This window comes from Bombina bombina, chromosome 1, assembly GCF_027579735.1.
Source record: "Bombina bombina isolate aBomBom1 chromosome 1, aBomBom1.pri, whole genome shotgun sequence".
Taxonomy (NCBI): Eukaryota; Metazoa; Chordata; class Amphibia; order Anura; family Bombinatoridae; genus Bombina; species Bombina bombina.
This window is the reverse complement of record NC_069499.1, coordinates 1375674623-1375696913: the sequence shown is the minus strand read 5'-3', so window position 1 is coordinate 1375696913 and position 22291 is coordinate 1375674623. Positions and strand designations below refer to the sequence as shown.

At 37.3% G+C, this 22291-nt stretch overlaps 1 protein-coding gene across 1 annotated transcript in view; it reads left to right on the top strand.

Annotated features, from left to right (window-relative positions):
* C1H1orf43 (chromosome 1 C1orf43 homolog) overlaps positions 1-22291 on the top strand; it is an 86094-nt gene that overhangs the window by 55291 nt on the left and 8512 nt on the right. The window contains exons 6-8 of the transcript XR_008401034.1: positions 9280-9343; positions 9446-9486; positions 16162-16291. The gene's annotated coding sequence lies outside the window, so the exon portion shown is untranslated. The remainder of the gene's footprint in view (positions 1-9279; positions 9344-9445; positions 9487-16161; positions 16292-22291) is intronic.

Sequence of the window (22291 nt, the reverse complement as noted above, 5' to 3'; positions counted from 1 at the left end):
AGCTTGATAAAAATGTGTTGAGAAATCTATCCATGTGCCATGTGCAAGAAAAAAAAAAAGTGACTTCATTAGTTCTAAAGGGTGATCCTAGTGAAAAAAAAAAAGGGGGGTTGTACCTAAGAATGCTTGATGCATATGCGTGACTATGTGGGTGCTTATTGCTTTATGTGCCTGTGTGAATTGTTATATTTAGTGAAAAGGAAAAAAGGGGAAAAAGCAATGAGATTTATAGATGGATTAATTTTTTTTTAATTTTTTTTCCCTTTTTTTTTTTCCTTCCCCCTTCTTTCCTCCTTTATTTTTTAAAGACTGTTCTACCAGGTACTGGTGGTACTCAACACTAAAGCAGCTCCACCTAAGGCGGCCCAAATTCCCATTGTCAGCGAGGATTCAGTCTTCCTTCTATTCACCAAGTTTTAATTACCCAAGGGAGAGAAGGAGGCAGCCTATTACCCTTATTAAGGTTAATTCAATTAGTAATAGTGTTTTACTCTTTAAGCACTTTGTGAACTATCTCAGTGAAATATTGTTGCTAAGCAAAAATAAGGCTATGGGGGGTAGTTATCAACGTGTCTACTTTTCCTGCCTTCGCCGGTTCAATAAGCCCGCCTAAGCTCGCCTCACATCGCCGCCGCGGACCTGCAAAAATTCGCCTAAGTTATCAAAAAAGCTGTCAAAAAGCCGCGCACCAAGTACGGGGCGATGAGCAGCGGACTGTGAGAGTTATCACTCATCCGATCTTGCTGCTCTTCGGCTTTTTTACAGCTTTCTTGCTAGCCTGTCACTAAGCACCCACACTAAACTACACTGTTCTACCCCCTATACCGGCGCCCCCGGAGCCCCCCGCAACTAAATAAAGTTAGTAACCCCTAAACTGCCGCTCCTAGACCTCGCCGCAACTCTTATAAATGTATTAACCCCTAAACCGCCGCTTCCGGACACCGCTGCAACCTATATTATACCTAGTAACCCCTATCCTGCCCCCCTATACCGTCGCCCTCTATAATAAAGTTATTAACCCCTATCCTGCTGATCCCGCACCTCGCCGCAACTAAATAAATAGTTTAACCCCTAAACCGCCGCTCCCTGACCCCGCAACCTATATTAAACTTATTAACCCCTATCCTGCCCCCCACTACACCGCCGCCACTGTAATAAAATTATTAACCCCTAAACCTAAGTCTAACACTAACCCTAACACCCCCCTAACTTAAATATTAATTAAATAAATCTAAATAATATTTCTATTATGAACTAAATTAATCCTATTTAAAACTAAATACTTACCTTTAAAATAAACCCTAATATAGCTACAATATAAATAATAATTATATTGTAGCTATGTTAGGATTTATTTTTATTTTACAGGCAAATTTCAATTTATTTCAACTAGGTACAATAGCTATTAAATAGTTATTAACTATTTAATAGCTTACCTAGCTAAAATAAAGAGAAATTAACCTGTAAAATAAAAACTAACCTAAGTTACAATTACACCTAACACTACACTATACTTTAATAAATTATTCCTATTTAAAACTAAATACTTACCTGTAAAATAAACCCTAAGATAGCTACAATATAATTAATAATTACATTGTAGCTATCTTAGGATTTATATTTATTTTACAGGTAACTTTGTATTTATTTTAGCTAGTTAGAATAGTTATTAAATAGTTATTAACTATTTAATAACTACCTAGCTAAAAGAAATACAAAATTACCTGTAAAATAAATCCTAACCTAAGTTACAATTAAACCTAACACTACACTATCATTACATTAATTAAATAAATTAACTACAAATAACTACAATTAAATACAATTACATAAACTAACTAAAGTACAAAAAATAAAAAAAGCTGTTACAAAAAATAAAAAAAAATAAGTTACAAACATTTAAAAAATATTACAACAATTTTAAGCTACTTACACCTAATCTAAGCCCCCTAATAAAATAACAAAGCCCCCCAAAATAAAAAAATGCCCTACCCTATTCTAAATTTAAAAAGTTCAAAGCTCTTTTACCTTACCAGCTCTTAAAAGGGCCTTTCGTGGGGCATGCCCCCAAAAATTCAGCTCTTTTGCCTGTAAAAGAAAAATACAACCCCCCCAACATTAAAACCCACCACCCACATACCCCTAATCTAACCCAAACCCCCCTTAAAAAAACCTAACACTAATCCCCTGAAGATCATCCTACCTTGAGTCGTCTTCACTCAGCCGAGCAGCGATGGAACCGAAGAGGAGATCCGGAGCGGCAGAAGTTATCCTCCAAGAAATCTTCCATCCGATGAAGTGATCCTCCAAGCGGCGCTGAAGAAGTCTTCCATCCGATGAAGTGATCCTCCAAGCGGCGCTGAAGAAGTCTTCGATCCGGGCGATGTCATCTTCCAAGCGGGGTCTTCAATCTTCTTCTTCAGGATCCATCTTCATTCCGCCGACGCGGAACATCCTTCTTTCCCGACGGACTACCGACGAATGAAGGCTCCTTTAAGGGACGTCATCCAAGATGGCGTCCCTTCAATTCCGATTGGCTGATAGAATTCTATCAGCCAATCGGAATTAAAGTAGGAAATATCTGATTGGCTGATTGAATCAGCCAATCAGATTGAGCTTGCATTCTATTGGCTGATCGGAACAGCCAATAGAATGCAAGCTCAATCTGATTGGCTGATTGGATCAGCCAATCGGATTGAACTTCAATCTGATTGGCTGATTCAATCAGCCAATCAGATTTTTCCTACCTTAATTCCGATTGGCTGATAGAATCTTAGCCAATCGGAATTGAAGGGACGCCATCTTGGATGACGTCCCTTAAAGGAGCCTTCATTCGTCGGTAGTCCGTCGGGAAAGAAGGATGTTCCGCGTCAGCGGAATGAAGATGGATCCTGAAGAAGAAGATTGAAGACCCCGCTTGGAAGATGACATCGCCCGGATTGAAGACTTCTTCAGCACTGCTTGGAGGATCACTTCATCGGATGGAATATTTCTTCAGCGCCCCTTGGATGATGACTTCTGCCGCTCCGGATCTACTCTTCAGTTCCATCGCTGCTCGGCTGAGTGAAGACGACTAAAGGTAGGATGATCTTCAGGGGGGTAGCGTTAGTTTTTTTTTTAAGGGGGGTTTGGGTTAGATTAGGGGTATGTGGGTGGTGGGTTTTAATGTTGGGGGGGGTTGTATTTTTCTTTTACAGGCAAAAGAGCTGAATTTTTTGGGGCATGCCCCACGAAAGGCCCTTTTATGGGCTGGTAAGGTAACTTTGAACTTTTTTAATTTAGAATAGGGTAGGGCATTTTTTTATTTTGGGGGGCTTTGTTATTTTATTAGGGGGCTTAGATTAGGTGTAAGTAGCTTAAAATTGGTGTAATATTTTTTAAATGTTTGTAACTTAATTTTTTTATTTTTTGTAACTTAGCTTTTTTTATTTTTTGTACTTTAGTTAGTTTATGTAATTGTATTTAATTGTAGTTATTTGTAGGTAATTTATTTAATTAATTTAATGATAGTGTAGTGTTAGGTTTAATTGTAACTTAGGTTAGGATTTATTTTACAGGTAATTTTGTATTTATTTTAGCTAGGTAGTTATTAAATAGTTAATAACTATTTAATAACTATTCTAACTAGCTAAAATAAATACAAAGTTACCTGTAAAATAAATATAAATCCTAAGATAGCTACAATGTAATTATTAATTACATTGTAGCTATCTTAGGGTTTATTTTACAGGTAAGTATTTAGTTTTAAATAGGAATAATTTATTTAAGTATAGTGTAGTGTTAGGTGTTGTTGTAACTTAGGTTAGTTTTTATTTTACAGGTAAATTTCTCTTTATTTTAGCTAGGTAGCTATTAAATAGTTAATAACTATTTAATAGCTATTGTACCTAGTTAAAATAAATTGAAATTTGCCTGTAAAATAAAAATAAATCCTAAGATAGCTACAATATAATTATTATTTATATTGTAGCTATATTAGGGTTTATTTTAAAGGTAAGTATTTAGTTTTAAATAGGATTAATTTAGTTCATAATAGAAATATTATTTAGATTTATTTAATAAAATATTTAAGTTAGGGGGGTGTTAAGGTTAGTGTTAGACTTAGGTTTAGGGGTTAATCATTTTATTACAGTGGCGGCAGTGTAGTGGGGGGCAGGATAGGGTTTAATAAATTTATTAAAGGTGGAGACGGTGTAGGGGGGCAGGATAGGGGTTAATAATTTTATTACAGTGGCGGCGGTGTAGTGGGGGGCAGGATAGGGGTTAATAAATTTATTATAGTGGCGACAGTGTAGTGGGGGGCAGGATAGGGGTTAATAATTTTATTACAGTGGCGGCGGTGTAGTGGGGGGCAGGATAGGGGTTAATAAATTTATTACAGTGGCGACGGTGTAGGGGGGGCAGGATAGGGGTTAATAAATTTAATATAGGTTGCGGCGGGGTCAGGGAGCGGCGGTTTAGGGGTTAATACATATATTATAGTTGCGGCGGGGTCAGGGAGTGGCGGTTTAGGGCTTAATACATATATTATAGTTGCAGCAGGGTCAGGGAGTGGCGGTTTAGGGGTTAACATGTTTATTATAGCTTGCGGTGGGCTCCGGGAGCGGCGGTTTAGGGGGTAAACACTTTATTTACTTGCGGCGGTGTAGGGGGGACAGATTAGTGGTGTTTAGACTCGGGGTACATGTTAGGGTGTTAGGTGCAGACATCTCCCATAGGAATCAATGGGATGTCTGTCAGCAGCGAACATGAACTTTCGCTATGGTCAGACTCCCATTGATTCCTATGGGATCTGCCGCCTCCAGGTACGCTGGGCCGTAAAAGTGCCGAGTGTACCTGCTAGTTTTTTGATAACTAGCAAAAGTAGTCAAATTGTGCCGCACTTGTGTGCGGAACATCTGGAGTGACGTAAGAATCGATCTGTGTCGGACTGAGTCCGGCGGATCGAAGCTTACGTCACAAAATTCTACTTTTGCCGGTATCTTGGGCTTGATAACTAAGGCGAATCAGCCTCGTCACAAATACGCTGCGGAATTCCAGCGTATTTGAGGTTGACGGCTTGATAACTACCCCCCTAGGTGAAACCTTGTGCATTATTTTATCCAGACATCTTGTGGGAATGCACATTTTCCCTGAATTACATTAATCTATTATCCCCAATATACATTGTATTGAGAAGAAAGAAAGAAAATAAAAATAATTAACCTTTATATAGCGGATATAGAAATTTCTGCTAGCACAAAATTAACCTCTCATTTGCCAGTTGTTTCTGGAAAACAAACACTTCAAACTGTTATAGGTATTCAAGCCTTTTTAACTAAGGAGAGTTACAATCTATCTCCCCAAGTCTTATAATCGCAGTGCTACTCCTAAAAAGTCACCTTTATCTTGCATATCCCTGCTCATTACTAACAAAGACATTGTAACCTTTTACTAAAGAAAAAAAAAGATACAATAACATAAATTGTGTCTTTTATCATTTGTGTCTAATTTGAATTAGCAATTTTGTGTCCACATAAAGCTTTCTAGTTGAGGGCTTTGTATATTTTTTCCCCCTTCTTCCTTGTTCCCCTTCCTTTATTTTATAGTTATGTTAGTGATAAGGTGTAGTTTCCCAAACGCTTTAGCTTGTGTCCCGGCTCCCTTCTGTTGCCTTGATAATACTGCAGTTTAGCAGCCTTCCCCTCCCCTGCAATACACAAACAAAATACCTCTGAGGGAATTCTTTATAGTACTCACCCCCTCACTCACGGCAACCTCACAACTTTACCATCTCTTGACTCAATCCGCGATGAGCCGGCCTCCTCTCACGCAGCACTGGTGGGAGAGGAGGACACCGGCTAGCAATTAACCGTAGACAGCTTCCCAGCAGTATTGAAGAAAGCAGAGGGTTCCTCCAGCCTCTCAATCAAGTCGGCGCAGGACTTACCTCCTACCATGCAGCACCGGTGGGGGAGGACAGTTACCCAGCCGTACACGGATCCGTCGGAAGATTCAGGGAAAGAGTCAGAGGTCCTCTCAGGACACGATGCAGAATGCGCTGTTCTTCGTGCTTTCTAGAAAAGTAAGGGGGCGGTTGCAAAGAGTTTTTGTAAGTCCCGGAGGGGAAGTAAAAAGAAGAGGTAGTCTCTCCGGGCGAAGTTCAGCAGCCTTTTTCACTGAGATAACCCCGTCTCTCACATTGACCGTGGGAGAGGGGGAAAAAGAAAGCGGTCTTTATGGCAGTTTATATACTTGGTTTGCTTTACTTGCAGATCTTTCCAGGCTAAGGGGATACTATCACAGTGGGGTGAAGTTCCACTGAGTTTGTTCCGGCAGCGTTAGATCCTGCTGTCCAACAGCTACCCCAATTTTCAGGGCTTGGCGCGTAGGTAACCACCAGCAGCTTATGGGACTGGAGTGTACTTGCTCAGCCACCTGTGCTAAGCTCCTCCTCCGGAACAGGTGTGTCCAGAGCATGCAATTTTCAGAGCATGCAATTTTAAGCAACTTTCTAATTTACTCCTATTATCAATTTTAATTGTTCTCTTGCTATCTTTATTTGAAAAAGAAGGCATCTAAGCTATTTTGTTGGTTCAGTACTCTGGACAGCACTTGTTTATTGGTGGGTGAATTTATCCACCAATCAGCAAGAACAACCCAGGTTGTTCACCAAAAATGGGCCGGCATCTAAACTTACATTCTTGCATTTCAAATAAAGATACCAAGAGAATGAAGAAAATTTGATAATAGGAGTAAATTAGAAAATTGCTTAAAATTGCATGTTCTATTTGAATCACGAATGAAAAAAAATTGGGTTCAGTGTCCCTTTTAATACAACCCATGTGTTCTTTTCAATCTGGGTAGGCTTTTGTATTTTTAGTGGATATTCATAAAAACTAAATATAAAAAAACCCCTTTAGAGCCCCCATGATATATATGGGTGCTTCTCAGGAATATTGCAGAAATGTTTTTTTTATAAATAGCATAACTATACAATCCTGGTCATCACATGCTGATAGAAAAAAAACTGTTGTTGTATAATGTGTGTATTGTGCAGATTTAGAGTTACAATAAAGCTTATCTTAAAAAAAAACAAAAAAAACGGCAGCTATTTGCTTAGTAATTGGCAGTTGACAGTTTGTTCCCATAGTAACAAAGATAAACATTATGCCTTCTAACAAAGGACTGAACTTAACACGTGGAGAGGGGATTTAGGTAAGACTGTTTGTGTGTTTCTAGACATACGAGTACGCATACACATTTGTATGTATATATTACGTCTGTATGTGTGCGTGTGAGGTGTGTATGTATATATATATATATATATATATATATATACACACGGTGGTCAGCTATGATAAAATGCTAATGAACTGCAATAATGCTGCACCCCTGTTATCAATTTAATTTTTATAGGTAGCCTTGGGTTGACACTTTTCTTGAAATAAAAACAAGACATAACATAATATACAGATAAAACAGGGTTTTATTTCTAGGTTTAATCTGTTACCTACACTGGCCTAGAGCTTAGATTGCAGGTTTTACTGGTAAAATACAGCTGGGTTGGCAATAATGTTCCACTTGTACTTGAATTTAACAACTAAAAATATCCCACATAATTATAACCATAGCAACATGGATTCATAACATCTAGTGTGTTTGATATTTTAAACTTGGTCTATAATGTTGCTAAGCATAATTTTATTTTCTTATATACTATTGTCTATGATGCAGATTCATTTTGTTTCTTAAAGGGAATGTTTCTGAATGCACAATTTAATCATGACACAAACTGCATGATTTTGTTTTAATTAATTTATTAATGCTTTTGATTTATATAGTTAGATTAGATATATGGATTGGTTGCCCAGCTTACAGAGACAGTGTACTTGTCTTAAAGGGATATGAAAACCCCAAAAAATATTTTGTGAGTCAGACAGAGCATATCATTTAAAAAAAAGTTTGCAATTTACTTCTATTATCAAATGTGCTTTATTCCCATGATATTCTTTGTTGAAAATATACCTAGGTAGGTATCTGGAGCAGGAAATAGTGCTACAACCTAGTCCTCTTGTAAATGGATAACATTCTTGCAAAACTGCTGCCATATAGTGCTCCAGACGACTTGGACAGGCTCCTGAGCTTACATCACTGCTTTTAAAAAAAAAAGATATCAAGAGAGTAAAGACAAATTGGCAATAGAAATAAATTAAAAAGTTGTTTAAAACTGTATTCTCTGTCTAAATCCTAAAACAAAATGATATATATAAAAGAAATAAGGGGGCAGTCTGCTTAGGCTTAGATGCAAGGTAATTACAGAGGTAAAACATGTATAATTATAACAGTGTTGGTTATGCAAAACTGGGGAATTGGTAATTAAGGGATTATCTGTCTTTTAAAATAACAAAACATATGGTGTTGACTGTCCCTTTAATGTGTTTACAATGACTTGATAGGTAATCAGCAACCCATGAGTTTAATAAAGTCAGTAATCTGCATAAATCTATTATGAGGGATCATTTACATAATGGACTTTTTATAGGCACATTGGCTTTGAAATCATGTTAACTTTTAAATTAAAAATATGTTGTATCAAAATAAGTCTCAAAATACATAAACATACTTCCTATTTATGGCTATGTATTAGGGGATGCCCTTTGTCTCCACTCTTGGTCAACATTATTTTATCTTTCTAAAAATATCTTGCAATCTTCCGCTAAACATGTTTTTTTACTTCATCGTCTACTATTTCACCCACTTCATTTACTGAGTATTGTGCTTACTCTCAGCATGTCATGTAATGATTGTCACTGCAAGTACGCACAATACTCTGTGAATGGATATGCGCTTTTTTATTTTGGTCATACTGCTTACCGATGCAAATCAGAAAAACTAAATGTTTTCAGTTTGGCACTAGCCAGCGGAACCTTGCAGTATATGACTATATAGGTAAAATAATTCATTTCAAATGCCACTCTAATTACCATTTCTAGGATCAGGGAACATTTAGAGGATACATTTTATGTATTTACAAAGTATTTTTTTAAAAGTGTTACCATGGATATGCAACCTTCCTTTAACATATGCCGAGTATATATATATATATATATATATATATATATATATATATATATATATATATATATAATATATATATATATATATATATATATGCTTGATATTTCTTTTTGTCTGTTCAATGTATATTTGCCTTATACTTTACTGCATTTATTTAATCACAAGTGTACTTTTGTTGGTGTTCTAAAATAGATTACAATTTCTCTGAATTCTCCCCAGCCATTGGCAGTAGATAATTATGTTGGCATCCAGTAGAGAGAGAGAGTTGAAATCCAGGGCCCAGGTGAGTACATTGCTCATATGACAGCACATCACCAGTTTTAGAGCAGAGTGAAAGGCAATAATTCTTCATTATCATTCACCTCACAATTAACTTGTCTTTCAGAAAAATGAACTTCTTCAGCTTGCTGTGCGGGATAACCATCGGTATGGCTATTAATACTTTCTTTTTATATTTCTAGTTTATTTTAAGAACCAAATAATTCAATCAAAATGAATGAATTACAATAATATTTGGGTCTTTCTTGGTCCATGTAAAGCATTTTACAACTTGGAGTAAGAAATATCCTTGGAGTCTTCAAGACTCCTTCCTGGTATACTATAAAATTGTTACAAAAGTAAAAATGCGGCTTGTCACATTAATAGTTAAAACATTGGTGCGCTATAATAGCGTTACTTTGAAATGTTGCTACTCTAAACACATCAGATGTTGAAATTATGATAATGGCATTGAAAACGTACTGTCAGGGCTTATGCCTTTGGTTAGTTGTTAGGGTTAGGACTGGATTTAGGTTAAAAGGTATCTGTTACCCAAATATAAATGATGTAGGATTTATGAATAAAGCTCTGTGTAAAATACTAGCTTATATGCATATGTACAAATTATTACAATCTAACCTTGACAGTTGCATGTTATTTAAGCATTCCATCAGAATATACTAGTCCTGCATATAGGAGTTTTAAACAAGAAGTCACCCTCTTCTAGTAAATTTTTATTATTATTAATTTAAGTCTTGCCTAATTATACGCAATTCTTGTGTCGTTATATGAGATATATTAACACATTAGACAAACAAAATGATATCACCAATGGAAGAGATTCACTGTGATATTTTAGCATTAATATATGTAGTATAAAGGATTAATCCTGTTTCAAGCATTTTTTACTGTAAAGGCTTCCTAATAAATTATGCACTTTTGGACTGGCCCACAGGTGGGAAAACTAAGGCTTAGATCTTTATGGAAGCCCACATGAGGGTTTGAGATTTCCTGGGAATCCTCTTTTTGGTAATGTGCCTGGAGAGGCCCCTGGATATCTTGCTTTACTCTATAACCCTTTGCACTTTCAAGGTATAGGCAATTTGTGCATCATGCTCCACTATCTCTCCACTATGCCTTCACCACTCCTACCAACCTCTTTCAATGCTGAATGCCAGTGGGTTAACAACAAGTTTCCCATTGGGAAAGCCTGCAGGACATGTGGTATACCTTATATTGCTAGAAAGCGGAAATTTTAAACAGAAGCAGGCACTGGGAGAAATAAGAAATAATATACACTAAGTGTCTTAGATATCTTCCACAGCCACTGACACCTTTTAAAAAAAAAAAAGTGTTGGGAGGGAATCCCCACCAGGAGTTACCTATCCGAGAGGGATATGAAATGTTTATGGTTATACATCCACCCCATTCACTAGCTTATGTAGGACATTGGGATAGAGAATCTGGCTCCTCACTGGGGGATAAGGAGTGGCTCCAAATATTTAAAGGGAAAGTCAACACCAGAATTTGTGTTGTTTAAAAAGGTAGATAATCCCTTTATTACCCATTCCCCAGTTTTACAAAAACAACACAGTTATAATAATACACGTTCTACCTCTGTAATTACCTTGTATCTAAGCCTCTGCAAACTGCTCCCTTATTTCAGTTCTTTTGACAGACTTGCATTTTTAGCCATTCAGTGCTCACTCCTAGGAGCTTTACGTGCCTGAGCTCAATGTTGTCTATATGAAACACATGAACTAACGCCCTCTAGTGGTAAAAAACTGTCAATATGCTTTGAGATTAGAGGCGGCCTTCAAGGTCTACAACATTAGCATATGAACCTCCTAGGTTTAGCTTTCAACTAAGAATACCAAGAGAACAAAGCAAAATTGGTAAAAAAAAGTAAATTGGAAAGTTGTTTAAAATTACATGCCCTATTTAAATCATGAAAGTTTTTTTTTTTTTACTTGACTGTCCCTTTAAATACACATCCCAATCTTCTACTTCATTTAGTATCTGTGAGGAGGTTAGGGTGTGTGGAACTCAGAATGCAGGAACAGATACACAGAACAATGAAAGTCTTTTTGAAAGCTTTACTGATTGATAAACAAAAGAACAGTTGGTTAAGACTGACGATCACAGAAACAGCAAGTTTGAACATAGGCCTATGCAAACACTAAAGTCCAATACAAGTTTCAGAATACTTTAAGTAGTTTGCAAGAACGAAGTCCAGTAGACACTGGTGCTTAAATTGAACAGTAAAGGGTGAGGGTGTTACAGAATACCTGGTAGATACAGCAGACACAGCTAGAGAGAGGTAAGCAAACACAGGTTTCTCAGCAGACACAGAATATTCAGTGTGTACTGATGGTGAAACTGTCACAGGATACCAGATAGGTGCAGCAGATACAGCTGGTTTGAGGAAGGCTGTCACTGGTAAGGTAGACACAGGTTTCTCAGAAGGCACAGGATACCCAGTGGGTACTGTTGGGGAAACTGTCATGGGATACTAGATAGGTACAGCTGGTTTGAGGAGAGCTGTCACCGGTATGGTGAGACTGTCACAGATTACCATGTAGGTACAGCTTCAGGAACAAGGTGAGCATACACAGGAATCAGATTAGTCTGCTTGGCTTTTAGGAACCAGGTGAGCATACGCAGGCGCAAGGTAAGTATGCTTGGTCACTGGAACAAGGTGAGCATACACAGGTATCAGGTAAGTATGCTTGGTCTCTGGATCCAGGAATAAGGTAGGTAAGGCAATAAATCAGTAGGTCCTCCAGGTGGGAGTTCCTGTAATTAAGATGTGGCCCCTTTAGATCTAGGCAGCGAGCTGCAGCTGAAGAAAGGCTGGAGTCTCAGTGTCCCTCCACATGGGACGCCGAGATAAAAGATACTCTTGGCATTTGCCGAGACCATACCCTCACAGTATCCTTGCAATAAATGCAAAAATACTTATGAGATGTACTTATCCCAAACAAGACTTTAAGGCATATACCTCCAAGCCTTCAACTATTGTTGGAGGGGATGTGGAGAATAGGGTACTATGCACCATATTTGGTGGAGTTGTCCCAAAATTGTGGTTTTACGGTTAGCAGTGACTTCAACTATTCAAAATATCCTAAAAACATCCACACAAATAGACATACGTGCCAACTCCCTTTGCGCTTAATTGAATTCATGCTGTAACTGCAAGACATTGGAAGAGCCCTACTGCTCCGTTCATCATTTTCAATTTTTTTATTTTTTTGCCCTACACCATTAGGAATGTTTCAACCCCTCCCCCTTCTCTACTCATGTTTCTTACTCTTCTCTCTACTCACTCACTCACAAACACTTACATTCACCCTCCCTTTTCTTCCTCACACCTCTCTTCTATCCTCTTTTCTTACATTTCTCTTTCTCTATCAATCCACCCTTCTTACCTTTTCTCTATTATGCTCCTCTCTTCTTCCTCCCTATCACTGCCTCTTTTTCCTTATGCCATTATTTGATTGACTTGGCTCTCTCACCAACTCACTCTGGCTATAGCTCCCTCTCTCTTTCTCTAGCCTTGCTCCCTCTCTCTTTCTCTAGCCTTGTCTCACAACTCATATAACATTCTCACAACACATATATTGGGGCCGAATTATCAAGCTCCTAAAGGCTTGTCTAAAGACCTCTGCTCCATAACTTATCTGCCTGCTCTGAGGCGGCGGACAGAAATCAACCCAATCGAATACGATCGGGTTGATTGACACCCTCTGCTAGCAGCCGATTGGCTGCAAGTCTGCAGGGGGCAGCATTACACTAGCAGTTCACAACTGCTTGTGCAATGATAATTATCGATGTGCAGCGGACATGATAAGCTACATCGTATCATGTCCGCTTGCACTTTTATAAATATGCCCCATTGTATTAAAAAATTATGTATTTGGGTAATATCTGTAGATCTTTTTTAGTCAGTTTGGTTTATTCTATCTGGGAATGCCACCTTTTTTTAAGACAATAAAGGACAGTGGACACTAAGGAAATTATACATTTTACGTAGGAAATCAAAAAATTATACAATAGTTACTGAAAAAAACACACTTTATTTTGCAATTTGATACAGTTTGATACAACACAATTCTTCATACAAACCACCTTCATTCACACAGTCTAGCTTAAAGGGACATTAAACCCAAAATGTTTCTTTCATGTTTCAGATAGAAAATACAATTTTAAACAACATTCCAATTTACTCCTATCATCTAATTTGTTTCATTCTTTAGATATCCTTTGTTGAAGAAGTGATGCACATGAGTGAGCCAATCACACAAGGCATCTATGTGCTGCCACCAATCAGCAGCAACTGAGCCTACTCAGATATGCTTTTCAACAAAGGATATCGAGAATAAAGCAAATTATATAACAGAAGCAAATTGGAAAGTTGTTTAAAATTGCATGCCCTTTCTAAATCATGACAGAAAACATGTGGGTTTCTTGTCGCTTTAATACATTCAACAACTTTCTGTGAATTCTATGGGGTCAATTTAACATGGTGCGGACAGACATGATCCGCTATAGCGAATCATGTCCGCTGCACATTTATAAATGCCGACAGCATATGCTGTCGGCATTTATCATTGCACCAGCAGTTCTTGTGAACTGCTGGTGCAATGCCACCCCCTGCATATTCCCGGCCAATTGGTCACTAGCAGGGGGGTGTCAATCAACCAGATCGTATTGGATCGGGTTGCTTTTCAGGGATGTCTGTCCGCCGCCTCAGAGCAGGCGGACAGGTTATGGAGCAGCGGTCTTTAGACCGCTGCTTCATAACTTGTGTTTCTGGCGAGTCTGAAGGCTCGCAAGAAACACGGGGCATCAAGCTCCATACGGAGCTAGATAAATATGCCTCTATTTCTCTTTTATAGTACAGTTGGAGTAAAGACATTAAAACTGTCAGATATCAAAATTATTAACGAAATTAGAGTACAATATTAAATGTAACCCATACAAGTGTATGCAAGTGTTTTGCAAGCCCTGGTGAACATTTACTTTGGAAATGGCATGAGAACAACAGTCACGTAACACCCTAACCAAAAAATATTAGAGACAAAAAAGGCCTAAAACCTGGGGGGGCAGCAGAATTTTGAATGCCTAGGACAGCACAAAACCTAAATAAGCCACTGCCTTAAGCACTGCATCGGAGAATAGTATTCTGCTCTGCTCTTGACGGGGAAGGGCAACAGGTCACGTTCCCATTCTTTGGTATATGAAGGTAGATGAGTGGGGGGGGGGGGGGAAGTTAATAATAATTATTACTTTTATCCGGATAGGTTAGGAAGATGTGTTGAAGTTGGGAATACTGAAACCAATGTGTAAATACGCTGTTTCCATATTTGAACTAAATCTGTCTTTGGTTTCAGAGTTTCACCATTAAAGGGACATTATACACTTTGCATAAATGTTTTGTAGATGATCTATTTATATAGCCCATAAAGTTGTTTTTTTAAAACAAAATGTATAGTTTTGCTGATTTTTAAATAACATTGCTCTGATTTTCAGACTCCTAACCAAGCCCCAAAGTTTTATGAGAATACCGTCAGCTACCTTCTCCAGCTTGCTTCTGTTTGTGTAAAGGGTCTTTTCATATGCAAAAGAAGGGGGAGGTGGGAGTTTCTTATTTCTCACTTGCAGTGGGCTTTACAGCTACCTTTTCAACAGAGCTAAACTGAGAGCTTCTAAGTAAGTTTTTAAACAGTTTTATACTGGATTTTTATATCAGTATCTGTGCATCTTATTCTTTATAGTAGTGTCTATTACATGCAGTTATATGAAAATGAGTGTATACTGTCCCTTTAAGTACTACATGAAAAAGGCAACACCTAATTAAAGGGACACTGAACCCAAATTTTTTCTTTTGTGATTCAGATAGAGCATGAAATTTTAAGCAATTTTCTAATTTACTCCTATTATCAAATGTTCTTTATTCTCTTGGTATCTTTATTTGAAATGCAAGAATGTAAGTTTAGATGCCGGCCCATTTTTGGTGAACAACCTAGGTTGTCCTTGCTGATTGGTGGATAAATTCATCCACCAATCAAAAACTGCTGTCCAGAGTCCTGAACCAAGAAAAAAGCTTAGATGCCTTCTTTTTTATAAAAAGATAGCAAGAGAATGAAGAAACATTGATAATAGGAGTAAATTAGAAAGTTGCTTAAAATTGCATGCTCTGTCTGAATCAGAAATTTTTTGGGTTCAGTGTCTTTTTAATTGATGGAAACCCTTTAACTCTATAGCTATCACTAGAAGGCAGTGAGTCATCAATAAGGATAAGAGTAAGTATTGAAGGCAAAGTGGAGATTACGGGATTTAAATGTGGTATCCCATACTTGATGATACTTAACCTTTTATAGAGAAGTATTCCAAGTTTAGGTCATTTAGATCTAAGAAAACAGCATGTGGTCCCTAATTGACAATGTATCTATTATATTTATATATACAATGCAGTAATTTCCCTTTGAAAATGTAGCTACCAATCAGCAAGCGCTACCCAGGGTGCTAAACAAAAAATTGGACAGCTCCTAAGCTTAGATTTCTGCTCTTTTAAATAAAGATAGCAAGAGAACGAAGACAAATTGATAATAGGATTGAATTAGAAAGGCACTTAAAATGCATGCTCTATCAGAAGCATGAAAGAAAAAAAAATGGGTTTAGTATCCCTGTAACTGCACAGTTCTTGAGAAGTTACAAAAATATTAACTTGCAATGATTTGAGTTCAGTTTCTATTTTCATTCTGTTTTCACTTTGCAATAATTATGCCAGGAACCCAGGCAATGCTTGCATGATGCAATCTGACTCTTCTTCATGTGTAGCCAACAGGGTATACAGCTGCTGTGTAAATGGACAGAGGACTCTGCTGGGGTAAGAACAGCCCACACCCAGAAACAATACCACACTAAGATGCAACAGGAGATAAAGATGGCAGCCAAAGAACTAGTAATGGTGAGTATGGATAGCTTCAAGGGGCAGTAAAAGCTAGATATTTCCATCATGCATTTAGACGATTTGCTTTATTCGTTTAGAAAGTAGAAAGTGCATAATGTGTTTCCAATAGTTCACTGTGTATGGATTGTAAAGTGCCAGTAGCTAGGAAAACAGAACGCCACTAATGCCTTTTCAACAGAAAAGCTCCTGAAAAGATGTTTTCGTGTGTTACGTACCAGTTTTTGAAATAGAAACTGTGAGGTTACCCAAAACGTACTGATCCAATAAGCCCATCCACACCTCTTAAGGTTACAGTAAAGGTCTATTCAAGTAACCCCTTTTTCAATTTGAAAGGAAAATATGCATTTACATGTGTGACATTAATCTAATCTGAATCTGATTAACCATATGTATTTTGGCATGATAGGCATATTTCAGTAGTTGCACCAGGACACCAGCATCTACAAATGGCGTGTTTTAATTTTGAATTTTAATATTTGATTCTAAGTCACACTCGCACTGTCGTGTTTTGCACTAACAGAACTGGCAGATTCATAACTGAATTTTAAAACAGGATAGAGCAATTACAACTTTCAAAGGAACCTATTGCAATCAGTTTCCATTCGCACCACTACTAAATCACCTGAATGCTTATTGTATGTTAGAATGATGGTCAGACCAGGCACCATTTTTCTATCATTATATGATCACTTGTACACTTTCACAAATATTGTTTTTTACAATATTTATTTCTACTGTTTGTTAAAGGACCTGTTCCATTTTGGCATGTTCTTAAAACAAGATGATGGCAACTATGGGTTTCTATAGAGAGTCAAAACAATCCTTTATAAGAATTCACCCAGATAGAGACAGGGAATTCAGCACGCTTTTTAAATTTTAAACCAATTCTGGTTATATTTTATTGGTCATTAGTGCACACATACTAAAAACTTGTTGTTACACATATATTGTACTATCTAAAAAACATATACACAGGAATCACTAACTAGGTATCCTGTCTAGGTACAAATTAGTTCATACAATCAGTATGCAATTCTGGTACACAGTCCTTTTAGTAGTTAGGGATTAGTATGTCCAAAAAGCAAGCCTCCAAAAGTGCATGCAGAAATAATCTCATTTAAAGGCACACTGTACCCAAAATTTTTCTTTCATGATTCAGATAGAGCATGACATTTTAAGCAACTTTCTAATTTACTCCTATTATCAAATTTTCTTCATTCTCTTGTTATCTTTATTTGAAATGCAAGAATGTAAGTTTAGATGCCTGCCCATTTTTGGTGAACAACCTGGGTTGTCCTTGCTGATTGGTGGATAAATTCATCCACCAATAAAAAAGTGCTGTCCAGAGTACTGAAACCAAAAAAAGCTTAGATGCCTTCTTTTTCAAATAATGATAGCAAGAGAACAAAGAAAAATTGATAATAGGAGTAAATTAGAAAGTTGCTTAAAATTGCATGCTCTTTCTGAATTACAAAAGAAAAAATTGGGTTCAGTGTCCCTTTAAGCAAAGTTTTTTTGTTAGCAGTCCATGCATATAGCACAAGTAGTCAGCTTATGACTTAATATCAAGCAAGTATTGGTGTAAAGCTTTACAAACGTAAGAAGCAGCGGACAGTCCATTGATACAGTTGCAACTGAAATAAGATTCAGAGACTTACGTGTGTGCAGGTACAAAGTCAGCATGAGATTACATATAGCCTTATTCCTCTGTTTGTGGATGTTTTGTCAGGAAGCATGTCTAGGATCAAGATACAGGTTTTACCTTTGCGCAACTTTTGGTTCAGATAGATGGAAAAACCCTTCCCTTCTGACCTTCGTTTTAGGGTATGCTCTCCAAACAATCCGTCACGGCACCCGCCACGTCTTCCAATTGTGACACCACCAAGGAATTGCAATTTCGCTTCGTCCCAGCTCCAGTATCTCTGTTAGCTGTATTTTTTAAGAATTTACCTCACAGCGTATATGCCACTGCACAGGCCGCACTCCAGGCTTGCTGCGGGTTAGTCACCCGGCACACACTGCTCCTCAGACAGGGTCTTGAAAGTGATTCAAGGATTGCCTTTGCACGTTTCACCCATAATGCTTTGCATGAAAGTTTGGGCTTCGTCAGGGCGGGAAGCTCATGCTGACTTTCTACCAGCACACACGTAAGTCTCTGTATCTTATTTCAGTTGCAACTGTATCAAGCGACTGTCCGCTGCTTCTTACGTTTGTAAAGCTTTACACCAATACTTGCTTGATATTAAGTCATAAGCTGACTACTTGTGCTATATGCATGGAATGCTAACAAAAAAACTTTGCTTAAATTAGCTTATTTCTGCATGCACTTTTGGAGGCTTGCTTTTTGGACATACTAATCCCTAGCTACTAAAAGGACTGTGTACCAGAATTGCATACTGATTGTATGAACTAATTTGTACCTAGACAGGATACCTAGTTAGTGATTCCTATGCATATGTTTTTCTTTCATGTAATTAGCAAGAGTCAATGAGCTAGCGACGTATGGGATATACATTCCTACCAGGAGGGGCAAAGTTTCCCAAACCTCAAAATGCCTATAAATACACCCCTCACCACACCCACAAATCAGTTTTACAAACTTTGCCTCCTATGGAGGTGGTGAAGTTAGTTTGTGCTAGATTCTACGTTGATATGCGCTCCACAGCAGGTTGGAGCCCGGTTTTCCTCTCAGCGTGCAGTGAATGTCAGAGGGATGTGAGGAGAGTATTGCCTATTTGAATTCAATGATCTCCTTCTACGGGGTCTATTTCATAGGTTCTCTGTTATCGGTCGTAGAGATTCATCTCTTACCTCCCTTTTCAGATCGACGATATACTCTTATATATACCATTACCTCTACTGATTCTCGTTTCAGTACTGGTTTGGCTTTCTACTACTTGTAGATGAGTGTCCTGGGGTAAGTAAGTCTTATTTTCTGTGACACTCTAAGCTATGGTTGGGCACTTTTATATAAAGTTCTAAATATATGTGTTCAAACATTTATTTGCCTTGACTCAGGATGTTCAACATTCCTTATTTCAGACAGTCAGTTTCATATTTGGGATAATGCATATGAATTAATCAATTTTTTTCTTACCTTAAAATTTGACTTTTTCCCTGTGGGCTATTAGGCTCGCGGGGGCTGAAAATGCTTCATTTTATTGCGTCATTCTTGGCGCAGACTTTTTTGGCGCAAAATTTTTTTTCTGTTTCCGGCGTCATACGTGTCGCCGGAAGTTGCGTCATTTTTTTTACTTTTTTTGCGCCAAAAGTGTCGGCATTCCGGATGTGGCGTCATTTTTGGCGCCAAAAGCATTTAGGCGCCAAATATTGTGGGCGTCTTTTTTGGCGCTAAAAAATATGGGCGTCACTATTGTCTCCACATTATTTAAGTTTTCATTATTTATTGCTTCTGGTTGCTAGAAGCTTGTTCACTGGCATTTTTTCCCATTCCTGAAACTGTCATTTAAGGAATTTGATCAATTTTGTTTTATATGTTGTTTTTTCTATTACATATTGCAAGATGTCTCCGTTTGTCCCTGAGTCAGAAGCCACTTCTGGAAAAATGCTTAACTGAGTTTCAGTTCTACCAAAGCTAAGTTCATTTATTTTAAATGTTATAAATGTTTATCTTTAGCTATGGTTTGTAATAAGTTATTATGATAAACTTTTACATGCGGATTCCATTAGTATTTATGCTTTATACATTTCCATTCTTAAGTGCAAGAAATGTTTATAAGATTTATAAGAAATATTTTTTCTGATTAAGGCTATGTCTGACTTCGTGCCTTCTAATACGATTTTTAGGTCTTTTTCACTTCTTTTTTAATTATTGAAGTTTCAAATGAACAACAACATACTGATTTATCCTTCTCTGATGATGTTTTTTTCTCTTTCAGAAATTCTCTTCATCAGATATTGACACTAACAAATCTACTTTTTTATATAATTTTTTTTATTATTAAAGTACATTTGTTGAAGAGGTGTTGATTATTTTGGATATTAAGGTAACTAGTTCTTTAAGACTAGCTGACACTATTTCTGCCTTTTTATTCTTCTGTGATTTCAGAGGTTTTCTTTCCAATTCCCCATACTAGGGAATGGAATAGGCTGAGAATTTTCTTTTATTTTTAAACTATATTCTTTGTCAGCAGTTAAATTCAATTTGGAGGGTTCTCCAATTTATTGGAGCTATCTCTACTCCTACTAATTATGCTATTGTTTTTTATAGCAAAATAGTATTTATTTTCCTTTATATAGTTGTATCTTATTTTTGGAAAATTATTTAGTTTCAGGTACTTTTCTTGGTCCTGTGATATTGCAATTGCTTCATTTTTTCTGTTTACTTTAAGATCAAGTATCAGATCATGATTTATTTTAGCATTGTTAAGGGACAACATTTACTAGACTAGGTGCCGCTGCATTTGTCTTGTTGTTTTGCATTTTGCAAGTCCTCTGTTTTGACTGGTCCTTTAAACTGGACTATCATGCTAATGATTTCATTTGTGTCTTCATTTTATTGAATATATTCGCAAATGAGGGTTAATCTATGTCTTTAGCTATTTTAGCTAGAAGAATTCTGTGATTAAAAAAAAAAAAAAAAGAAAATCCATATTTCTTTTGTTCTAAGATAATCAATTATAATTGGATTCAATTCTTAACTGTTACTATGGGCTTCAAGATTGAGTTCTAAGACTAAAACTTTAAGCTTATACTAGTTTGGTTGTTCTTATTAAGGAACGAATCCTGAGTTCTTTCCCAAGTAACATGTTTTTAATTGGGGTTCGAAATTAGCTCCCTAATGTTGCGATGCACGTGCCGTATTCCAGCTTGGCTGGTAAGGGGCAGGTTAAGACTTCTTTGAAATTTATTTGGTTCTATTTTGTCCAAATTTCTTTGATTTTATTCCAGTAAGGCTAACACTTTCTTTCAGTGTGTTTCTGTCCTATATATTTTGGATACTGTTGAAGCATGGCTGGGTACCCATGGGGTTCAAGCGCTGCTCAGACCTGGAATCTTCTGGGGTTTTTATTCCAGTTCCTTTTCTAGGAACTGGGTTTTGGAGTTTTATTCAAACTATTCTGCCTTTTTGTGGTCATTGATAGCATTTTTTGTTTTCTTTAGATACAATAAATGCATATTCTTCATTTTTCTGTTTTCATTCAGATTATTTCCTGAGGATGCGGATTCTCATATGTTTCACTTGCTCTTCAGGACATAGTTAGAGGATCTTTTTTCAAAAGCTCTTGATTCCTCACGCAATGGTCACCTTTTTCAGGTTTCCAGATGGTTTATGTCACTATCTTTGTCTCTATCAGACAAGGGACAATTTGTATTGGGTTCCGTCTGTCGGTACCTTTAGTCTCTATTATTTCCTTCAGTTGCTATATATGCATAGAAGTTTTAACAGCATTGGATTCAATTCCCTTTGCTCATTTTCAATGGAAAGATCCTTTCCAGCTTTTTATGAGTGTTGTTTCTTCAAGAACATGGTTGGAGGATCAATTAACCAAAAAGTTTGTTGATTTCTCAGACAAGAGTAACCTTTTTTAGATTTCCGGATAGATTCAGTGTCCATGACTCTGTCTCTGTTGGACAGGAGACGTCTGAAATTGGTTTCAGCTTATCGAAACCTTCAGTCTCAATCATTCCCTTCGGTAGCCTTATGCATGGAAATTCTAGGTTCTTATGACTGCTGCATTGGACGTGTTCCCCTTTGCTCATTTTCACATGCGACCTCTTCAGCTCTGTATGCTGAACCAGTGGTGCCGGGATTATACAAAGATATCTCATTTAATATCTTTAAAACTGATTGTTCGACACCCTCTGACGTGGTACAGACCACCATCGTATAGTTCAGGGGGCTTCTTTTTTTCTTCCAACCTGGACTGTGATCTCAACAGATGCAAGTCTGACAGGTTGGGGAGCTGTATGGGGGTTTCTGACAGCACAAGGGGTTTGGGAAATCTCAGGAGGTGAGATTACCAATCAATATTT